Source organism: Natator depressus, chromosome 21, assembly GCF_965152275.1.
Source record: "Natator depressus isolate rNatDep1 chromosome 21, rNatDep2.hap1, whole genome shotgun sequence".
NCBI lineage: Eukaryota > Metazoa > Chordata > Testudines > Cheloniidae > Natator > Natator depressus.
The window spans coordinates 14,060,574-14,080,635 of NC_134254.1; the positions used below are offsets into that span (position 1 = coordinate 14,060,574).

The window sequence follows — 20,062 nt, forward strand, 5'->3', positions numbered from 1 at the left end:
ATGGGGATAATGATACAGACGTCCTTTGTAAATCACTTTGAGATCTATGGGAGGGGGGAATTAAAATACTCTATTATTATAATGAGAACATCTCCAATCACACTAGCTAAGGGGAACATAACACATGGGGCGTGAGCCCTTATAAACCAATCACTATGTAACAGAAATTGGAGGAACTTTCCCTTGAGGGCAGGTGATTCCATAATCACCCACTGGGGGCTTTCTTGCGCCTTCCTTTGCAATGTCTAGCACTGGCCATTGTTGGAGATGAGACACTGGACCAGATGGGACCCGCTGCTCCGATGTGACAGGTCTATCTTGTAGCATGAGAAAGGGTAACTGGGAGCTCCTGGCTGACTTTTCCCACACCACTCTTTGCATATATTAGTATTTTTATTATTTGTATTCAAGTAGCACCTAGCAGCCCTAGTCCCGGATCAGGACCCCACTGTGCTTGACGCTGTACAAACACAGAACAAAACCAGCCCCTCCTTCTGAGAAGTTACAATCCAAGTATAAAACAAGAGACAACAGGTGGACGCAGACAGATGAGGGAGCCCAAGGAAGAAAATGAGAGAATACAGGTCAGCATGACAGACCGTGGTCTCAGCACACCGGCAGGCTAGCCCTTGCCAATATTTCATGCAGGCTTCATGACCAAGGGGAGTTTTCGGGCAGGAGTCCAAGCAGGATGAGGAGGTTGTTCTGTATATTGAAGCTGTGTGTGGTGAAGGCTAAGGCTATATTTACTCCTGAGCAGAGGCCGTGCAACATGCAGAGTCAGAGGGAGGCCCCCAGGGATGCTGCATGGAGGGGCAGCCAAGACGCTACAGTGGGTTTTAACATGGGACAGAGCAGCCCGGGGCCGGTGGTTGAAAAGGCAAAGCGCTGCACATCATTGTTGCTCTGTGAGCGTCTCCCCTGGGTGCTTGTTCTCCTAACAGCCAGAGCACGCGGAAGAAGAGAAGACGCATTTGTAGGGAGTCAGACGGGTTCATTCTCCAGAGCCCTGACACACAAACCATTTCCTTCCGGCCTGAAAGTTTGCATCTCACAAGGAGTTTTAGGCTGTGGTTTGGGGCGGGGGGAGGGGGTGAGTGGCAAGGCTTTTGCCATCTAGCCTGTGGTGTAGAGATGGGGGGGGGGGGGGGGGAACAGTCCACAATCGCCTCGAGCGATTTCATGCGATCGCCTCAAGCGAGGCTGAAAAGTCGCTCGGAGGTGCGAACTGGACAGCCGCTCCGCGGGGAAGAGAAAGGTGTAAATGCCTGCCCGGCTCAGTGAAGGGAGTATGTGGGAGCTGGTGAGTCAGGCGCTACGTGACGGATACAAGGGTGGCTACAGAGGAACAGCTCTATGTATGGTAACGCCAGCACCTTTCAGAGGCGTTAAGCTGAGCCTTCCAAGATAAAATAGCTGAGCTAAACCAGGGGCATAAATCTTCCTGATAAGCCCTGTCACGGGCTACAGGGAGGCTTCTGGCCTCCCAGAGCCAGAAGTAGGGAGAATTCCAGACATCCTTCTGACAAGACACCCATAATAGCTAAGGCGTGGGAATGATTCTAGCCAACCAGTCTGTGGCTTTGGGCCAGCAGATCCTAGTTGCCTTCAAGGGCAATAAAATATGTGGAGTTGCTTCTGAGGAGTAGTTCCCAGGGAGCTCAGGTGAATGAAGTGCAGCCCTGTGACCCCCAAAATCCGGGATAGGCAGGAGAGAGCTGCAGGAGCTGGGTGGGGTTGATGAGGCTGGAGCTCCGCTTCCTCCCCACCCCTTTTGAGGTGTTATCTGAGACAACCAGGGGAGGTCCTGTAGCCTGTGACGTGCAGGTCAGACTAGATGATGATGATGGTTCCTTCCAGCCTTCAAGTCTATGAGCCTGTGACAAACTGAGTAGGGCGTGATCAGAGGGCAACGTTGCCGGGAGATGGAAGCAGCACTGAAAACCTCACGTGTTCAAAAATCATGAGTTAGGATCCCCCCAGAATAATGAGATTTAAACAACGAATAATTCTCTGGTTTTCGTTGCTTCCCTTCTGGGTTTTGAAGCTTTAGGAGTCATGTTTTCCAGCTTTTCTCTGCAACTATGAAGGCCAGAAACTGTTGGGGTGTTGTTTTTTCTTTTTTCACATGATAGCTGAGATTCCCCACAATAACATGACTCCAGAAGGTGGGGCTCTAAGAAAAATACCAAATATTGCCAGAGTCGCGATACATTTGCACAAGTTAACAAGGCTGTATCTAGTTTAGCGTGAGAGAAGGGTCAATCCAGATATGTGAAGAAAACCGTTTCTTCCATGTTTTCTCCCTCTTTTTTAAATAAATCATTTTTTTAAAGATGACTGCTGTAGTCTGAGGTAATTCTCGCCCCCCAACCATCCTCAGAAAACGAGAACCCCTCAGCTCTCCAAACACGTAGAGAAGGTTAAAAACTTTCTGCAGCCTCAACCTTAACTGGGATTTTGGTCAAATGCCCTGTCCTGGGAGGTGTGTCACCCAGGACAATGGTCAAATGCACACAAGATGAGGCCTAAAGACCAAGGAGGAGATGTGTATTGGTGCAGGTGACAGCAGAGCAGGCTGGGTGCATGGTTGGTGTGGCCACAATACTGCTGACGCCTGCCCCTTTGGGTTAAGGTGTAACCTCATAGTTGAGGCCAGAAGGGACCATTCTGATCTCCTGTATCACACAAGCCAGAGAAGCTTGCCCAGGGACTCCTGCATCCATCCCATAGCTTGTGGTTGAGCTACTGCAGAGCACATGGAAAGAGACATCCAATTTAAGACAGCCCTGGGGCCACTTGGCGGGAGGAGTTTCACGGCAAGTCCACTGACGGCAAAGGTGGCTGGTTCACCCGTAGCTGCTCCAGTACTGCACACGCTGTGAGCGCTATGGGACAACCCCAGAACTGTATTTTCACTGAGATGGTAAAGAGGTGCTGAGCCTGGGATTTTGTGCCGAGGCAGGGAAGCCACTGCAGACCCACAGCACAGACTCTATTGGTGTGAATTTGTGTCTTCTCCTCTTGCTACTACGCCATTGTACGGGCACCCAGCCTGGGGAAATCCAGAACAAGAGTGCCTTTTTCTGATTTACCTTAATCCCCTTTGGTCTTAGTCTAGAGATGAGAAAGCTGAGGGGCGACATGATAACAGTCTTCGAATGTAGAAAGGTTCTTAGAAAGAGGACTGTGATCAGTGGTTCACCATGGCCACCAAGGGTAGACCCGAAGGAATCAGCTTAGTTTATAGAAAGAGAGATTTGGCTGGATTTTTAGGAAAAACTTTCCAACTCTCAGGGTAGTTCAGGGCTGGATCAGGTTTTAAAGAACTGGTTGGACAAACACCTTTCAGGGCTAATCTAGGTTTACTTGGCCCTGGGGGGTGGGCTAGATGACCTCTCAAGGGCCCTTCCAGCTCCCCATTTCTTTGATTCTATAAGTGTGTCCACACAGGGACCTATTCTGCAATAGTTATAGCACTGTAAATCCACAGCCTGCCTTATTCTGGAGTAACTTTCCTGTCAGATAGTCACCATCACATGGTGATTTTCCAACACCCCTCTGCCAGTGATGAGCCTGAAGACCAGTGGCGCGCTCACCCCGGTTAGCTGTATGTGCATCGACCAGTCTGAGGCTGTGGAAATGGTGGGCATTGGAATGGGCTGTAGCAGGGGAAGAAACTGCCTTCTGCTTTGCTTGACAATCTGAGTGCTGCTTTATTTGTGTCCTGGCCCCGCTAGTGCTTTGCACTATGAGTTCTACTGCAGATATTCCAAGTGGTTCACCGATGCCTGAGAGCCGGGCGTCAGACCAGCTACGCCGTGAACGGGAAGTGTTCTTACAAGCAGGGTAATGCCGTGCTGAGCCCCCGGGTGGATCATCAGCTGAGTGGATTGAACCTGGGACTTCTGGGTCTTCAAGCATGAGCTTCCACTGCTTGCGGTAAAAAGGCCCGGCTCTGTCAACCAAGAATGCAGCAGGATCATTGATATCTGCAAGTGGCCCAGCCAGCACTAGAGGGGGACAGAGCATCACACTGATGGGGGTGGGTTACACTGACACCCGATATGTATTGCTCCCTGTGATGACAATGCTAAGTGACATCACATCCTGTTGCCAGTGACCAAAAAGCACCATGAACAAGGTCAAAGCCAGCCTGACGGCAGGTGTCAGGGCACTCATTCTTTAGTAGCACTTCCCTTGTGTAACAGCAATTACTCCTGGTCTTTGTAGGGCTGCCCTAGGGGCATGTGCCGTTCTAGCTCCTGTTCCGATACACAGCACAAGCTTCTCCTTAGATAGAAAGAAGCTTATGAATCTGCCTTGAAAAACCATGGATTCAGATAACGGGGGGGAATTCCCCAGGTGGAACTAGTTCTAGGACTCCTGCAGACCCGTAAAGTCCTTTGCGAAATTTGGGAAAGCACAGACACCCAGAGGCCTGGCCATCCTTGCTAGAGAGGTTTGAGACCTGGGTTTGACATGAGGGATGATTCAACCTGGCAGATGCAAGCGATGGTAACACACCAGAGGAGGAAGCTGTCATGTCCAAAGAGACCGAGGGCAGAGAGGCCGAAGCCAATTAGACGTGAGTTTGCAACGTGATATGGCAGCAAAAGAGACTTGTGGGTTTTTTGCAACACACGTGCAGAAGGATCACGTCATGGAGCGAGGGATTAGGGCGTGCTAGTGTCCCCATGGCCCTGAGGAGGCCAAGCCTACAATCCTGCAGTCTGTTCGGAGCACCTCTGCACCAGGAAGAGAAAGATCAAGTGGAAGGAGTTCAGAAAGCAGTGACCAAAATCATTAGTGCCACAATTTCCAGGAGGGCTTGACTCCCAAAGGTAGTGGACAAATTTTCAAAGAGCTGGGCACATAGAATCATAGAAATGTAGGGCAGGAAGGGCCCTCGAGAGATCATCCAGTCCAGCGCCCTGTGCTGAGGCAGGACCAAGTAAACCTAGACCATCCCTGCCAGGTGTTTGTCCAGCCTGGTCTTAAAAACCTCCAGTGCCAGGGGTTTCACAACCTCCCTCGGAAACCTGTTCTACCTCTTAACTATCCTTAGAGTTAGTTTTCCCTAATATCTAACCTAAATCTCCCTGGCTGCAGATTAAGCCCATTACTTCTTATCCTACCTCCGTGGATGTGTTGGGTGCTGAGTGTGTGGAAATCTGTCTGGGTAATCTTTAGCTCCAAGAGAACAAGTGGGTTGAGTTAGGAAGAGAATTAAAATTAGTAAGTGTGGGTGGCTTGGCTGAGGGGCCCCCTCCCATTTTCACAGCGCAGAGAGTGGGTGAGCTGGGCATGGATGCAAGGGGAATTGGAATAACTGTTGTGACAAAAAGAACAGGAGGACTTGTGGCACCTTAGAGACTAACAAATTTATTTGAGCATAAGTTTTTGTGAGCTACAGCTCACTTCATCGGATGCATGCAGTGGAAAATACAGTGGGGGGATTTTATATACACAGAGAACATGAAACAATGGGTGTTACCATACACGCTGTAATGAGAGCGATCAGGTAAGGTGAGCTATAACCAGCAGGAGAGTGTGTGTGTGCGGGGGGGTCCTGCGCTTATTGGCGGCTTTGCTCGCTCAGAGGTTCACGGCAGCCCTCAGTTTGGCCACTTTTGCCAGTGGTTCAAACCTGCTGTTCACTTAGCTAACCTCATCACTGGCCAGCATGGGGAAAAGGAAGGAGAACAATCCCCGCAGACTCTGCTGGTCCACCTAGTGGGTTGGGGGAAAGGCCAGGGACCTTCCTCTCTGGTGGAACCCACAGTCCAGGTCAACTCCTCCTGTATCCAACAAGGAGTTGGGGAGACGGGGGGAACCCGGGCCCGCCCTCTACTCCGGGTTCCAGCCCAGGGCCCTGTGGATCACAGCGGTCTATAGTGCTTCGTGTAACACCTGTGTGATAGCTACAACTCCCTGGGTTACTTCCCCATGGCCTCCTCCCAACACCTTCTGTATCCTCACCACAGGACCTTCCTCCTGATTCCAGATAGTGTTTGTACTCCTCAGTCCTCCAGCAGCAGACCCTCTCATCTCAGCTCCTTGCATGCCCCTCCCTGACTGAAGTGAGGTCCTTTTTAAACCAGGTCCCCTAATTAGCCTGCCTTAATTGATTCTAGTAGCTTCTTAAGTGGCTCCAGGTGTCCTAATTAGCCTGGCTGCCTTAACTGGTTCCAGCAAGTTCCTGATTGTTCTGGAACTGCCCCTGTTACCTTATCCAGGGGAAAGGGACCTGCTTAACCTGGGGCTAATATATCTGCTTTCTATCACTCTCCTGTACCCTGTTGTTCATTAGTTGTCCCCTGTAATTATTTGGTTTTTCCAGGTCCTGTGGACCCCTCTCTTAGGCTGGGGGGGATCCTTTAGCAGTGGGCGGGCTTTGCCCACCCACTTCCTGGATCCCAATAAGATCACTCTCCTGTAGCCATCTGGCCCAACCCTTTCACACTGTGTATATCTGAAGGGTGGAACCATCAAGAGAAGTTGGTTAAGATGGCACAAGGGTTCAGCTAAGAATGAGGGGGCGACATTAAGAAAGGGAACTGTATGTCGAATATGAGGGAAGTCTTCCTTGCAGTGAGCTGTAGCTTGCTGGGAACTCCCCATGGGTACAGCTGGAAGCCTAGACACTGAGGGTATTGACATGTAGGCTGGACAGAGCCCCAGATACCGTGCAAATGCAATTGGGAGCAATTCTACTCAGCCAATTGAATAAACTACTGAATGGTTCTTTCACTGCTAATTTTTAGTATATGGGTAAAATTATCAAGAGTGCCCAATAGCCAGATTTGTAAAGGTTTGAAATCAGGGGGAGTTAGGCACCTAAAAACTTTTTAAAATCTGGCCTTAAGCACCTAAATCTCATTTCCAAAAGTGACTTGGGCATTTAGGAGCCTTAATTTCCCTGGAAATCAATGGGACTTAAGATCCTATGTTAATTATGTGCTTTTGAAAAATGTAGCTGATACCATTATTAGACTCTCACACCATTCTTACTGGCATGTGAGCAAAGGCGGGGGGAGGCTGATTTCCCATGCTGTTTGAAAAGAGGAAAGTGATGAAAACTGGAGGAGTTAGATCCCTCTAGAAATCGCATAGAGCTGTATTTCTCCTGCGGTGCAGAGCAAAACCTGCAAAAAAAGAAAGAAAGAAAGCTGCTACGATGAATCCAATTATAAGCCAGGCTGGTATCTAGTTATAGTTCCTGGAGTTTTAGTTGTGTGTGTTTGAAAAGGCTGGCTGTACTTCTAAGGAAGATCTCCTTTTTCCAGAGCTGGGGGGCTCTTGTAGAACTTGCTTGCTCTGTCAGTGGGCCTTCCCCTAGAGTAATTTCAGTCTCTTCTCTTGCTGCCCACTGGTGCAGAATTATATTTTTAGCAACTGAGGGTGCCCGGAGGTCACCTTTATTCCCAGGAAATAGGTAAAATCCATTGAAAACTCCATTGTCACCGAGGACAAAAAATAAAAGATCAGGAGATGGATCAAAGTCCAGTATCTGGTTAAGCTGCAGCCAGAAATTTTTGAGTCCCTCTAGGTCACATTTTTAAATGCTCCAACTCCAGAGTCTTCAGGCTTCAGCACATTAGGTGCTTAATCCAGCCACGTGTCACAACGGGAGACGAACGATTCTCAGACCCTGGCCCTCAGTGTTTCAAAGCCACGGATGGGCCATTCAGGCACCTACCTCCACAACCCTTTTCCTTAGAAAAACTTCTTTCCATCTCTGGTGCCCGGGATTTTTAGTCTTCAGGGTGGATAGTGATTTGTGAGCCAGGTGCAGTTTGACGTCAGGGAGACCCAGATATTATTTGTATTGCAGTAATGTCCAGGAGCCACAGTCCTGGACCGGGACACTGCTAGGCGGGATGCTGCTCAAACAGAACAAAAAGACAGCCCCTGTGCCAACACACTGACAATTTACATAAGTACAACCCCTGATGTTTGGGTCCATCCTCAAAGGCTCCAGGTACCAATGTAATTTCTGCAAATCCTGGGAACAAACAAGTTGTCTAGATACCTGGAGTGTGAGAGCTCAGTGGGAACTGAGATAACCCACTGTCCCCCGCTAGCCATTGTTGTCAGTTTGCCTGCGTGTGTGTTCTCTCCGTGTGCTGTCTCAGCTCTGCGCGGGTAGCTGGCTCAGCAATCTCGAGGGAACTGCCTAGAAAGACCTGACTTGGCTTGGTGGCAAACCAAGGCCCAGGTTCATCGCCCTCAGCACACAGTGCTAACATCCCATAGACTCTACAGGGCCACGAGTTCGAGTGTGCAGTGCCAAGGACCAGCATAGTTAGCAGCGGGACTTTCTGCTACCCCCTAGGCTGGACAAAGGTGCCCCTCCTAGGATTTCTCTTTTAGACATTGATACATACTGCACTCCTGACATGGGTAGTTACCAACCGCTTGTACCTGCTGGTTCAAACAAAACATCCCCGTTCGTCCTGTCCTCCTGTCTTTGTCTTTGCTCGAGGTCGGTACCATTTCCTGGGATTGTGTTTATGCCATATCTCTGTATTGGTGCATACCTGTACTAGCCTTCTGGAAGGTGTTTACATGAATACCCTGTGCCTCATACTTCTTGGGAGTGCCTGTGTTTTAGCAACACCAGCTGTGCTTTTGCAAAGTTCATGTACTGGACAGGGAATTTGCAAACAAGTGCCTGCTTTCTGACAGGGCCTGACTTCCGCTCAGAGCATGGCTTTTGCTAACTTTGGTTCAGGCCTCAGGCTTGCACCTGGCCCAGTGCTCCAGACTCTCTCTTTCTCTCTATTACAGCCACGTCCTTGTCTCCTAGGGTACGTGAACACTGCAGTGTAAACCAAGGGTTCAAACTCAGGCTCAAGCCTAACCCCTCTTCTGTTTACACACAAATCACGCTAACCCAGGGCTCAGACCAGGGTTCCAAGACCTCACCACGTTGAGGGGTCCAAGCCTGAGTCAAGCCGGACCCAGGGTTCAAGCCCTGTTTCTTTACAGTGTAGACACAATCCCACTGGACTTATGCTCCAGGAATCAGAGAAAAGTATCCCACAATCCCCCCAGGCCCGCTTTCTTCGTCCTCTGAACTGTCATGTTTTCCCACACTGCATCACGAACGAAGGGCGAGAGCAGCCACATTTTGGGAGGGAGCTAGGAAATCTGGGGTACTGGGAAGTTGGACTCAGACCCACATAATGGAGTATAGATACTGGAGCCCCACGTCGGGACCCAGGGTTCAATGATTTTCTGGGGTTACAAACGAGTGTAGACGCTCTGCTAACTCGAGTTCTACTACCCCTGGGCTTACACTGCAGTGTAGACAGACCCTCTGAGCTTCCCCATGTTAGGCTCACTGTGAGCTCACTGTGCTCGATGGGTGGCACCAGGGAAAAGAAGCTGATTGTATCCCAGTTCAGGAGGCAGGGACGGGACTTGAAGATGAGAGGAGACTCCGAAGCAGAGCTGAGTGAATAATGTAATTTTCAGTACAAGAACTGTTTTGATTCAGACTGAAACCTTGTTATTATAATTTTTCATCAAATCAAAGAGATTTTGTTTCAAATTGACCTGAACGTTTTGGGTCGGTTAGCAACAAATATTTGTCAGGTTTTCAATTTGTTCAGAATTGACCAAAACATTTTGGTTGGCTCAAAACAATTTTGTGGTCAAGATTTTGGTTAAGATTCAGCCATTTTCAGGTGTGTTTCACCCTCTTTTTGTATTTGGTTTTTGAAAACAAAATAGCTGAAACAAAACGTTGAAAATAAAAAAAAAATCCAATTTTTTTCAGCCAAAACGATATGCCAAATTCTATGTGACTTCACAAGTAATTTTGGAGCCCTGAAAAAACGCATTTTTCTGGAGAAAAATCTATTCACCCAAATAATGCATCCAACTCTGCTCCCGAGAGTTCACAAGAAAACTTATTTAGACAGTGTTAGGGTTCCTTCCCCACTCTGAACTCTAGGGTACAGATGTGAGGACCCGCATGAAAGACCCCCTAAGCTTATTCTTACCAGCTTAGGCTAAAAACTTCCCCAAGGTACAAACTTTGCCTTGGCCTTGAACCGTATGCTGCCACCACCAAGCGTGTCAAACAAAGAACCGGGAAAGAGCCCACCTGGAAACGTCTTCCCCCAAAATATCCCCCCCAAGCCCTACACCCCCTTTCCTGGGGAAGGCTTGATAAGAATCCTCACCAATTTGTACAGGTGAACACAGACCCAAACCCTTGGATCTTAAGAACAATGAAAAATCAATCAGGTTCTTAAAAGAAGAATTTTAATTAAAGAAAAGGTGAGGGAATCACCTCTGTAAAATCAGGATGGAAAATACTTTACAGGGTATTCAAATTCAAAACACAGAGGATCCTCCTCTGGGCAAAACTTTAAAGTTACAGAAAATGGGAATAAACCTCCCTCTTAGCACAGGGGAAATTCACATAAAACAAAAGATAAACTAATCCACCTTGCCTGGCTTACCTATACTGGTTGCAATTATGGAGACTTGGATTAGGATGGGTTGGAGAAGATGGATTTCTGTCTGGCCTCTCTCAGTCCCAAGAGAGAACAAACACGTAAACAAAGAGCACAAACAAAAGCCTTTCCCCCCCAAGATTTGAAAGTATCTTGTTCCCTTATTGGTCCTTTGGGTCAGGTGCCAGCCAGGTTAGCTGAGCTTCTTAACCCTTTCCAGGTAGCAGGATGTTGCCTCTGGCCAGGAGGGATTTTATAGCCCTGTATACAGAAAGGTGGTTACCCTTCCCTTTATTTATGACATACAGTGTTTGATCTGAATCAGCATTCAAAGCCCTTTGACAGGACAGGTGTCTTGGGGCCCCAGGTTTGTCTACATGGGTATGGTATTGCCAGTAAATTTCCCTGTGTAAACAAGCCCTAAGTGTGGCTAGCACGATCCAGTCAGGCGTTCCCTAGCTCCGTGTTCATTAAGCCAGAGATCAAAGCTAGCTCTGGGCAGCAGGGGGCTTCCCTTGGCAGGGCAGGCGGAAATCTGGATTACACGGCACATTCTGCTCTCGGAGGGCGCACAGCTGCCGCTCCGCCGCCGTGCGTCGTTGGTTGACAATCACATACACAATCAGGTCACTTCAATAAGCCACGGATCCACCAAGCCAGTCAGAAAGGGATTAACCTGGGCTCTAATCAGCATGTCTGCTGCCGTATCCCTATTGCAAGTGCCTGGATTTCCCATGGCATCAGCAACCCTCCCTGTGATGGAAGCAGGGCGAGGGGAGGGGGGGTCCATAAGCCCCCCTCTTCCCCCAGTAGGGCAGATAACAGGGCACTTCATCCCAGCAATAAGGAGGGGGAAGGGCCCTGAATCTTGCTCATTTGCCAGAGGGGTATAAAGGGGCTTCCTGGCATTTGTGGGAGTGTCGATTCCTGGTCTTTTAGGACTAAAATTCCAAGAGGAGGCACAGGAGCTGTGCGAGTGAATCATGCAGCAGGGCGCACTGATTGCACATTGGTGCACGACTGTCGTGGCTCTAGAGCCCCGTGCATGAGGTGCTCACGGTGGCTGCAGCCTGTGTGAAGCATCAACAAGGGTTGCAGGAAGACAGCGTAACGCAGATGGTGTGCTCAGACGAGAGAGAGCAGACGGGGTTGTGGAAAAGAGGCAATTTGCATCACCAGGCGCAGCTCGCCCCCTTGACCTGAGCCATGTACCCACTGACAGAGCGGCTCAGAGCAGTGACTCACCTTACCCAGACTCCTCTTGCTGACAGTGGCTGATCCCACCAGCTGCAGAGGGCGGCGTCAGAAACTCTGCCGAAGCAATTATGGATAAAGTCCACCTAGGGTCATTCTCCTCTTGAGGCCCGCTAGCGGCGGGGGCAGGGGGGAGGGTTACGCCCCTCTGCACATTCAGGGGCATGTGAGTCATTAACAATCTCTCTTTGCACAGTGCTCTGCTCCCCATTCCCCTCAGGTTGGTCGGTGGGGGAAGATTTGATTGGAAAGATTTTCATTGTTTTTGTGGCAGGTGAAGATGCCACCTGATGTGCTGAGATACCACTGAGCCCACCTGCTCTGCCATTCCAGAAGGGGAGGAGGGGTGTCCAGTACCAGGTGACTTGGACCCGTGTCTTTGCAGGGCTGTGGCAGCCATTGCTCGTCGGCTTGTCTCGAGCATCAACAGGAAGACTAAGCTCTTTTACAGACCATTGTCTCTGCTAATGGCCCATTAGCACTGTCTGGCTTTCTCACTGAGTCAACAGTGTGCCCTTGTTGCCAAGAAGGCTAACAGCATTTTGGGCTGTATAAGTAGGGGCATAGCCAGCAGATTGTGGGACGTGATTGTTCGGCATTGGTGAGGCCTCATTTGGAGTACAGTGTCCAGTTTTGGGCCCCACACTACAAGAAGGATGTGGAAAAATTGGAAAGCGTCCAGCAGAGGGCAACAAAAATGATTAGGGGTCTGGAACACATGAGTTATGAGGAGAGGCTGCGGGAACTGGGATTGTTTAGTCAGCAGAAGAGAAGAATGAGGGGGGATTTGATAGCTGCTTTCAACTACCTGAGAGGTGGTTCCAGAGAGGATGGAGCTCGGCTGTTCTCAGTGGTAGCAGATGACATAATAAGGAGCAATGGTCTCAAGTTGCAGTGGGGGAGGTTTAGGTTGGATATTAAGAAACACTGTTTCACTAGGAGGGTGGTGAAGCACTGGAATGCGTTACCTAGGGAGGTGGTGGAATCTCCATCCTGAGAGGTTTTTAAGGTCAGGCTTGACAAAGCCCTGGCTGGGATGATCTAGTTGGGGTTGGTCCTGCTTTGAGCAGGGGGTGGGACTAGATGACCTCCTGAGGTCCCTTCCAACCTTGATATTCTATGATTCTAAGATTGTTGTAGCTGAAGGGCTGGTTGAGGGTGACACCCAAAGTAACCCATTTGAAATACAGTTATCTAGCCAATGTTCCTCACTTCAGATACAGAAGTGATACAGGCATACAAACTGGATAATCGCATTCAGTAAATCAGAACCTATCCAATGATATCTTACATGAGCCACCTTGCATAAAGTACATCTCAGTTTTGTCATATCCATATCATAAGCATATTTCCATAAAGAATATGGAGTGTAACATCAGTTGTGTCTGAAATTTCTGCCGGTTTCTAAGGTTGAAAAGTCCCCCGCAAACAACCACCCCTAAATCCAGGCGAACAGAGAGAGCCATTCCGAAAGAAAGCTGCTCTCAGCATCGCAGCAGGATGGGAATCTGACCTAAGCAGCCCCGTTATAAGAGAAGCATCTCGCTCTCAGCTGAGCCACTCGCATGCACATATTCAGCTGAAAATGAATGTATGCTGGGAGAGAGCCTGAAATGCCGTCATCTCTCCTGGTCCACGCTCCCAGCTCTGCCTGCGTACGTCATGAGGAGTGAGTGAGGCGAGAAGAGGCTTTTCCCTGCTCAGATGGACTCTAGGCCCAATTTCTGGGTGGCGTGAGTGCTCCCGACACGTAGGGGGAAGGGGGTGGGGTGATGAGATGGAACCCCCCGCCTCCCACTGTGACAGCCAGGAAGGAGTTAATAGACAGACCACTTACCCACCAGCTGTGACTCAGGGGCAAATTAGCAGCAGCTGGCATAAAGCAGCTTAGACTGAGATGTGAGGCTGCCAGAGAGGCTGAGCGTGGCCTTGAGGAGACAGAAGTCCAGTGTGGGAGTAATGGAGGCTACAGCCCTGTGAGACGCCACAAACAGGAAGGGTAGGAGCAGCCCAGGGAAGGGGTGAGGGAGTGTAAGGCGCAGTCCTTAGCTGCCCAACACAGAGTCCTTGGGCTGGGACCCAGGGGAGAGGGCAGACCTGGGTTCTCCGCATGATGGGAAACACAAGCCTCTGCCCTAAAAGAGGCAGAGACTGGCATGTCTGAGAGGGGGGTCCAACGGCGTGACATAAAGGCTATTAGACTTCGGGTTTTTCTGTTTCCCGGGAAGGGACGGAACTGAAAAGTGACCCGCTGGGACGGGAGGATGTGTCTGACAGCTGGGAGTGGTAGACCAGACGTACCCCTGCAATGCCACATCCTGGCATGTGGGCACGCTCTGGCCATGAGGACAAACCGAAACTCCCATCTGTGTGGGGTTAAGGCCCGCTGAATTCAATGGGAGCTGGCTCAGGCCCTTAAAGAGGAGTTGGAGGGGGAGAGTGTTCCTGTTTTTACTTCGAGCCCCACAGAGGCCTCGAAAAGGGAGTTCGTAAAGACAGGATGTCCCTGAGGTGTGTTTGGAAACAGCTGCCACACTGAGCCCTGGTCCCGATTTCAAAGCTTGAGATGCCGACCCTGCTCGGTAGCGAGGAGGAGCCGAGAGCTAGAGGTGGAATGGAGATTTCCTCAGGAGCACAGGGTCCAGGATCACCTGTCTGGCAGAGTTCAGAAATGAGAGGCGGATCGGGCATCATTGAATTAATATGCTCCTGATTATGCTGTTTGCAGCAAGAGTCACATTCTCTGCTTTGACCTGTGAATCCAAATCAGTCCGTCCCAGGGAACGAGCCCTGGTTGTCAGCCTGGTGCGTGATCCGCGAGGATCGAGGGATCATGAAAATTCATTTTTCTGTGCTCATGACAATGCACCACAAGGTTCGGAGGAAGCTGTAAGACGCCTCAGACAGGAATAGTGTCAGCACCGGAGCGGTCGCTCTGGGCCATGGTTTCCAAAGCGCTCAGCAGGTTTGGTGCAGAGCTCACGTGGCAAATCCAGCCCCGCACTAAGCGACGGACAGTTGTGAAGCCCTGGTGCTCCTATAAAGAAATGAAGCCACCGAACCCGCAGCCACTGTGTGTGTAACGATTGTTGGGAGGGGATGTAATGGGCCTTGCAGGGACAAAAGGACAGTGAGGGGGTCGCTGTAATTTTGCAGGCGGGAGACACCGACTCCTAAGAGTTTGTGAAGTAAAACCAGCTGGAAGCTCCTTGGAATTTGAGAAGAGATCGTCCAGGTTCCCACAAGTCTTGTTGTCGGAGTTACTGGGGCGGGGAAAAGGGAAAAGTGATGCAAGAAAACAGGAGGAGTCAGGGACAGCCAAAAGCACAAACTCCAAGCCACCAAGCCCCTGTTCAAGGGCCTGGAGCCTGGGGCCAGCTTGCCCTGGTAGTTAATCAGATGCAGAAGGAAACAGGTGTTTCCTACAGGGAGCAGGGCCCTCCTTTGGGAGGGAGAACAGGAAGCAGGAAAAGTTGCGTGGCCCCTGGGATAGGCTGCCAGGGGGGTGGCAGGGGGAACCTGCTGGGGAAAAGGGCCTTCAGAGCTACAGCCGTGGGCTTGGCTAAAAGAGCTGGGAACAGGAAGGGCTCGGCAGAGCCCAGGAGTTGGTACAAAGGGCGTGTAGTAGGGGTGCTCAGAAAGCGGGGTGACTTTCATGTTGTTGTCGTGTTTAAGAAGGGCTTGGTGTGCCCAGCGTTGAAGGCCGGCTTGCAAGGAGCCTCGCTGGCAGTGGAAGAGTGTCTATGATTTTGCAGCTGTTGAACAGTGTCTGTCAGGGAGGGAGAGCAGAACCAGCCCAAACCCTTTACAAGGAGCTGGAGACTCCCAGGAAAGCAGTGCTGTGTTTGCGCCTCGCTGACGCATCTCTTACATAACACTTGCCGTGGTGTTTGCCCACAATGGAGGCCGCAGGCACCCCACGACTGTGCTTGTGTGACCTCCGTCCTGGGGCACAGACTGTCCAGCTGCAGAGCCCTTAAGTCTGTCCCATTGACTCCTGACAGAGGAGACTCAGGCACAGTGGGACCACTCATACAAGGAACTGCTCCCCGGCGTAAGTAAGAGTGGCCCAGTCAGACCCAGAAAGGGGACAAATCCCAGAGAAACCCAATGTGAGCCGTACTTTGACAATGAGACTGGGTTATAAATAGCTCATCGGGCATACTGTGAGATGATAATACCTTGCCACAGTGCTTCCCATCCATAGATCTCCCAAGTGCTCTACAAAGGCGGTCAGTATCATTATCCCCATTTTACAGATTGGGAAACTGAGGCACAGAGATGGGACGTAACTTGCCCAAGGGTACCCTGCAGGTCAGTGGCAGAGCTGGGACATTTCTGAAAGCATTAGCCTGCTTTTGTTATGTTATTAATAATACACAATATTTTCTGCACCTAAGGAAATCTAGGCAGAAATGCAATTTAACATACTCTTCACTGAACTGGCATTTCTCATTAATTTTAATGTTGAAATCAGCCTGTTTTAATAGGTATTAAACAGCAGCCCCCAGAACACTAACCTGTAGAGAGATTGGATCATTCATGCCAGCAGAGTCTGAAGCTTTTTTCTGTCGAACCGTTCAGGGTTTTGAAGTCCAAACTAGCTTTAGTTAACACGCTACCCTGAAATCGTTGACTACATGAGTCATCGCCTGAACTCCCAGGCAAGGTCCACTTCCAGAGAGTTCATTCTGCACCAAAACAGAGAGGAAATTTTTCATTGACTAGTAAATTAACTGGAAAATGCATTTTTTGGCGCACAGAAACTATTTGTGAACTGGGGTTGAATCTGGCAAATAGTTTCAGCAAAACAAATACATATAAAGTCTAAATGTTTTGTTTCAGTTTTTCATTTAGAACCATTTCGTTTCTGCCACTTCAAACGTTTTGATTTTTTGCTTCAAAACAGCATTTCATTTCAAATTTTCATTTTATTTTATTTTTTAAAGTGCACACACCCATACATAGAAAGGTGGAAAAACACCCGGAAAAATGGCCCAAAATAAATCAAAAAATGAAAAGGAGAAGAAAAAAATGTTTTGGGTTAAACAATATGTTTTGTTTGAGTTGAAATGAAATTTTTCTTCCCCCTCCCCTCTCCCCCGAATTTGGTTATAAAAATAAACCAGCTTTGGTTTTATTTTCAGAGTTTGTGATTCGGCCCCTGAACTGAGAAATCAACGATTCTCTCAGCTCTGTTCTGCACTACTGACGTCTGCTAATCCTAAGGGGCAGTAAACTTGTAGGCACAAGTGGTTCAAAGTAATCAGCCTGTATATACACATACAAAGCAGAGGGCTTGAATCCCTGCTCTGTTCTGGTCGACATAGGTTTTCATGTCGCACTCATCCCCGCAGCATCTGAGCGTCTTGCCGAGTTTAGGTGCAAAGCGCAGCTTACCCATAACTGTGCAGCCCACAAGAGCTCTTTCCCAGTAACTTTATACTTTATTTTCATACTTTGTTCTACGTGGCATAATAATTTGGCCTGAGCATCCATGAAAGAAGTTTTCAGGGCTCTTTGTTTGAAGGAAGATTGGGAAAGGAGCTGCTGGCAGCTGTTCACGTTGGGCCGTATCCTGGTCCTGAATCCCATTAGGACTGGGTGTGGGCCTGTAGCACAGTGGGAGAAAGCAAAGGCAACAGCAGGCCACTGAGGCCTTTGGGACAATCTGTGCTGTGGGGGCACCCCACAGGACAGCGTAATGTGGGTATAAAGTGCTCCACTTCCACATTTCCCACTCACGTGGGGCAGCATGGGACACGCACTCTGCACATGGCACACCAGCTGAAAGGAAGGTAGCCCAGGGGTTAGGGGGCTAGCCTGGTCTCCGGAGACGTGGGATCAAGTCCCTACTCTGCCGCAGGCTCTCTGTGTGAACTGGGGCAAGTCACTTAGCCTCTCTGGGCCTGGATCCCCAGGGACATTGTGCGGGTAAATACATCACATGGAGGTGCCTGGATCCTTTGGTGATAAGTCCCAAGTATAGTGAGCAGGAGAGAATCAGGCCTGTGGTGTTTTCCAAGAGCCCTTCCTTGCTGGGCCAAATTGACCCTTCGGAATCAGTTGGCAGAATGAAACACTCCTGGGTGTGGGGAAGGAACCAGCCACTGTCTCCTCTGAGCAACCCTTGGAGACTGGGGAAAGGCAAGTGATGCCAGAAACCATAGATCAATCTGTGACTTCAGTTCAAGTGAAGTGCTGTTAACCCGAGTGCCCGGAGAGTTTAAATGAGCCTGGACACATGTATAGAGCCCTTTCCATCAGCACAGTGCCACGCATCCATGAATCAGTCCTGCAGCCAAGGCAGTTGGCCAAGAGAGCAGGATCCCCTGGGGCTTTGCCAGCTCCTCCTCCTACGAATTATAGTTTTAAAAGTCTTAGTGCAGCTCACCTGTAAAATAAGGGTGAGGTGAAACCACCACCTGCCTGAGCATGTGAGGAACAAACCCATTGCAGTCACTTCTCTGTCAGACTTGACATTAGACAATGGGAATTCGAGAAGCATCTTGTTTCTTTCAAAAGTGGTTTGACACCTTGTACGGGTCCCCTGCAGCATCGGGGCTCGCCTAGGCTAATGTCAGACAGGGACGGAATCAGTTAAAAGCTGAATGCAGCTGTTTAATTATTAAAGGTGTGAAATACGGTAGAACAAAGGTGGTTTCGTGTGGCTGTTAATTACCAGGAGGGACCGACAATGACCCAGGTCATAGAGAGCTGGGAGGGTTCGCAACTAGGGCTGGCCGAAGAGCCAAAGTTTTGTTTTGTGACAAATTTTGAAATTTGTTTTGTCCCTTGTCAGAATGCAGAGAGGGACCCCTCCTGCTTGAATATCCGTTAGCCCAGTGGGATGGGGGAGACCCGGATTCCAGTCCCTATTCCACATAACTGAAGCGGACAGTGCAGGGACTTGAACCTGTGTTCCCTATCCCGGGGGAGTGTTGTGTCCACTGGGATATTCTGGACATCCCGACTTCCTTTTCCCAACAAAATTTCCATCAAAACCAACATGTTCCCGTGAAACAGTTTGGTTTTGATGAAACAGGATTTCCCAACAGGGTAGAAGTTTTGTTGGAAAATTTTAAACTAGCTCTGTTAGCAACTCCTGCAGAAGAGGAAGACTGAGGCAGAAGGAAACTCACTGAGATTAGGATGCTGGTGAGTGATGTTATGCTTATAAGAAGCACATGGGATCATTTTCAGGGGAAAAGGCAATACGCCGTGTTTATTGGAGATACAGCAATTAGCATATGCATTCAATCACACACACACACACACTGTCCCGCCAGTTGATGTTACAGTTACCAGTCCAGAGTCCAGAGCAATCTATTGCCCAGCTAGGTTGATCACGGGTAGGGAGGAGCCGGGTTCTGTTGGTCATGACACGATGCTCCAGGGAAGTCTTGGCAGGACGAACCCAAAGTTTCATGGCAAGGCACCCTGTTTATATAGTGATCTTCCTCCTTTGGGACCAATGAGTTTTGCACCATCATGTTGTAAACAACTGCCGTTTGACGAATGCTTGTTTTCTTAAATTGTTTTTCTCATCCTTTATTTTGTTCCTTCATCAGTCTCTCGGGGAGTTACCCCATGCTGGTTTTAATCACAGCTATCTTGTCCCAATTGATAGGTGCCTCCCTCATTTTTAGAGTAGCCAATCTACCCTCCTTTGACATCTCAGTGGGGCGTGTTGCAAAATCCTGGCGTCTTTACGTCGTCTGTCCTTGGTTCCTCCCTAGAACATCTGGTCCGGTGATGGCCTTCACACTTATCTTCTAATATACACATTCCTCATGCACACACAGAACAGGATTGATTTACATAGAACATTTAAACAGGAACATTAAATTGCAATGGAGAAGAAAACAATCATGGCATTCTTTTACTTATTTCAAAATGCTAATTTTAAACCTACAACAAAGCGGTGATCCTAAAGGTCTTTTACTGCCTTGAAATCAGCTTCAGACACAAGATTCTGGCTGATGCATCTTTACCAATGGCACACGAGGCCATTCCTTTCTGCTTTCAGAAAGGGTGGCTGGCAGAATATGGTCAAATCATTCAATACATTTAATACATGCTACATCATTATTCTTTATCCTTCATTCTAAAGTATACAAAATACAGAAAACATAAAATCCTAGTACTACAGTGAGCACTAATGCGAGCATCAACGGAGACAAATGCAAAGTGGCTGAAAGTTAGAAATATAACAGGCTGGCTCAACCACAGCACTGCAGGGATGGCCCTGGCATTATGCCCAGAGCAGCAGGAATGGAGTGCGGGTTATGAGAGCAAAAGCAAAAGGCAAAGGATATTGTCACACGCTCAATGGA

The 20,062-nt window shown here is 49.1% G+C and overlaps 1 protein-coding gene and 1 long non-coding RNA gene across 3 annotated transcripts in view; one reads left to right on the plus strand and one right to left on the minus strand.

Annotated features, from left to right (window-relative positions):
- Nucleotides 1-16,268, minus strand: part of LOC141975594 (uncharacterized) — a 33,250-nt gene extending 16,982 nt beyond the window's left edge. Inside the window, exon 1 of the long non-coding RNA XR_012635957.1 lies at nucleotides 16,247-16,268. This is a non-coding gene — a long non-coding RNA (uncharacterized LOC141975594). The remainder of the gene's footprint in view (nucleotides 1-16,246) is intronic.
- Nucleotides 1-20,062, plus strand: part of ADORA1 (adenosine A1 receptor) — a 67,473-nt gene that overhangs the window by 20,587 nt on the left and 26,824 nt on the right. The gene's annotated exons all lie outside the window — the stretch shown is intronic.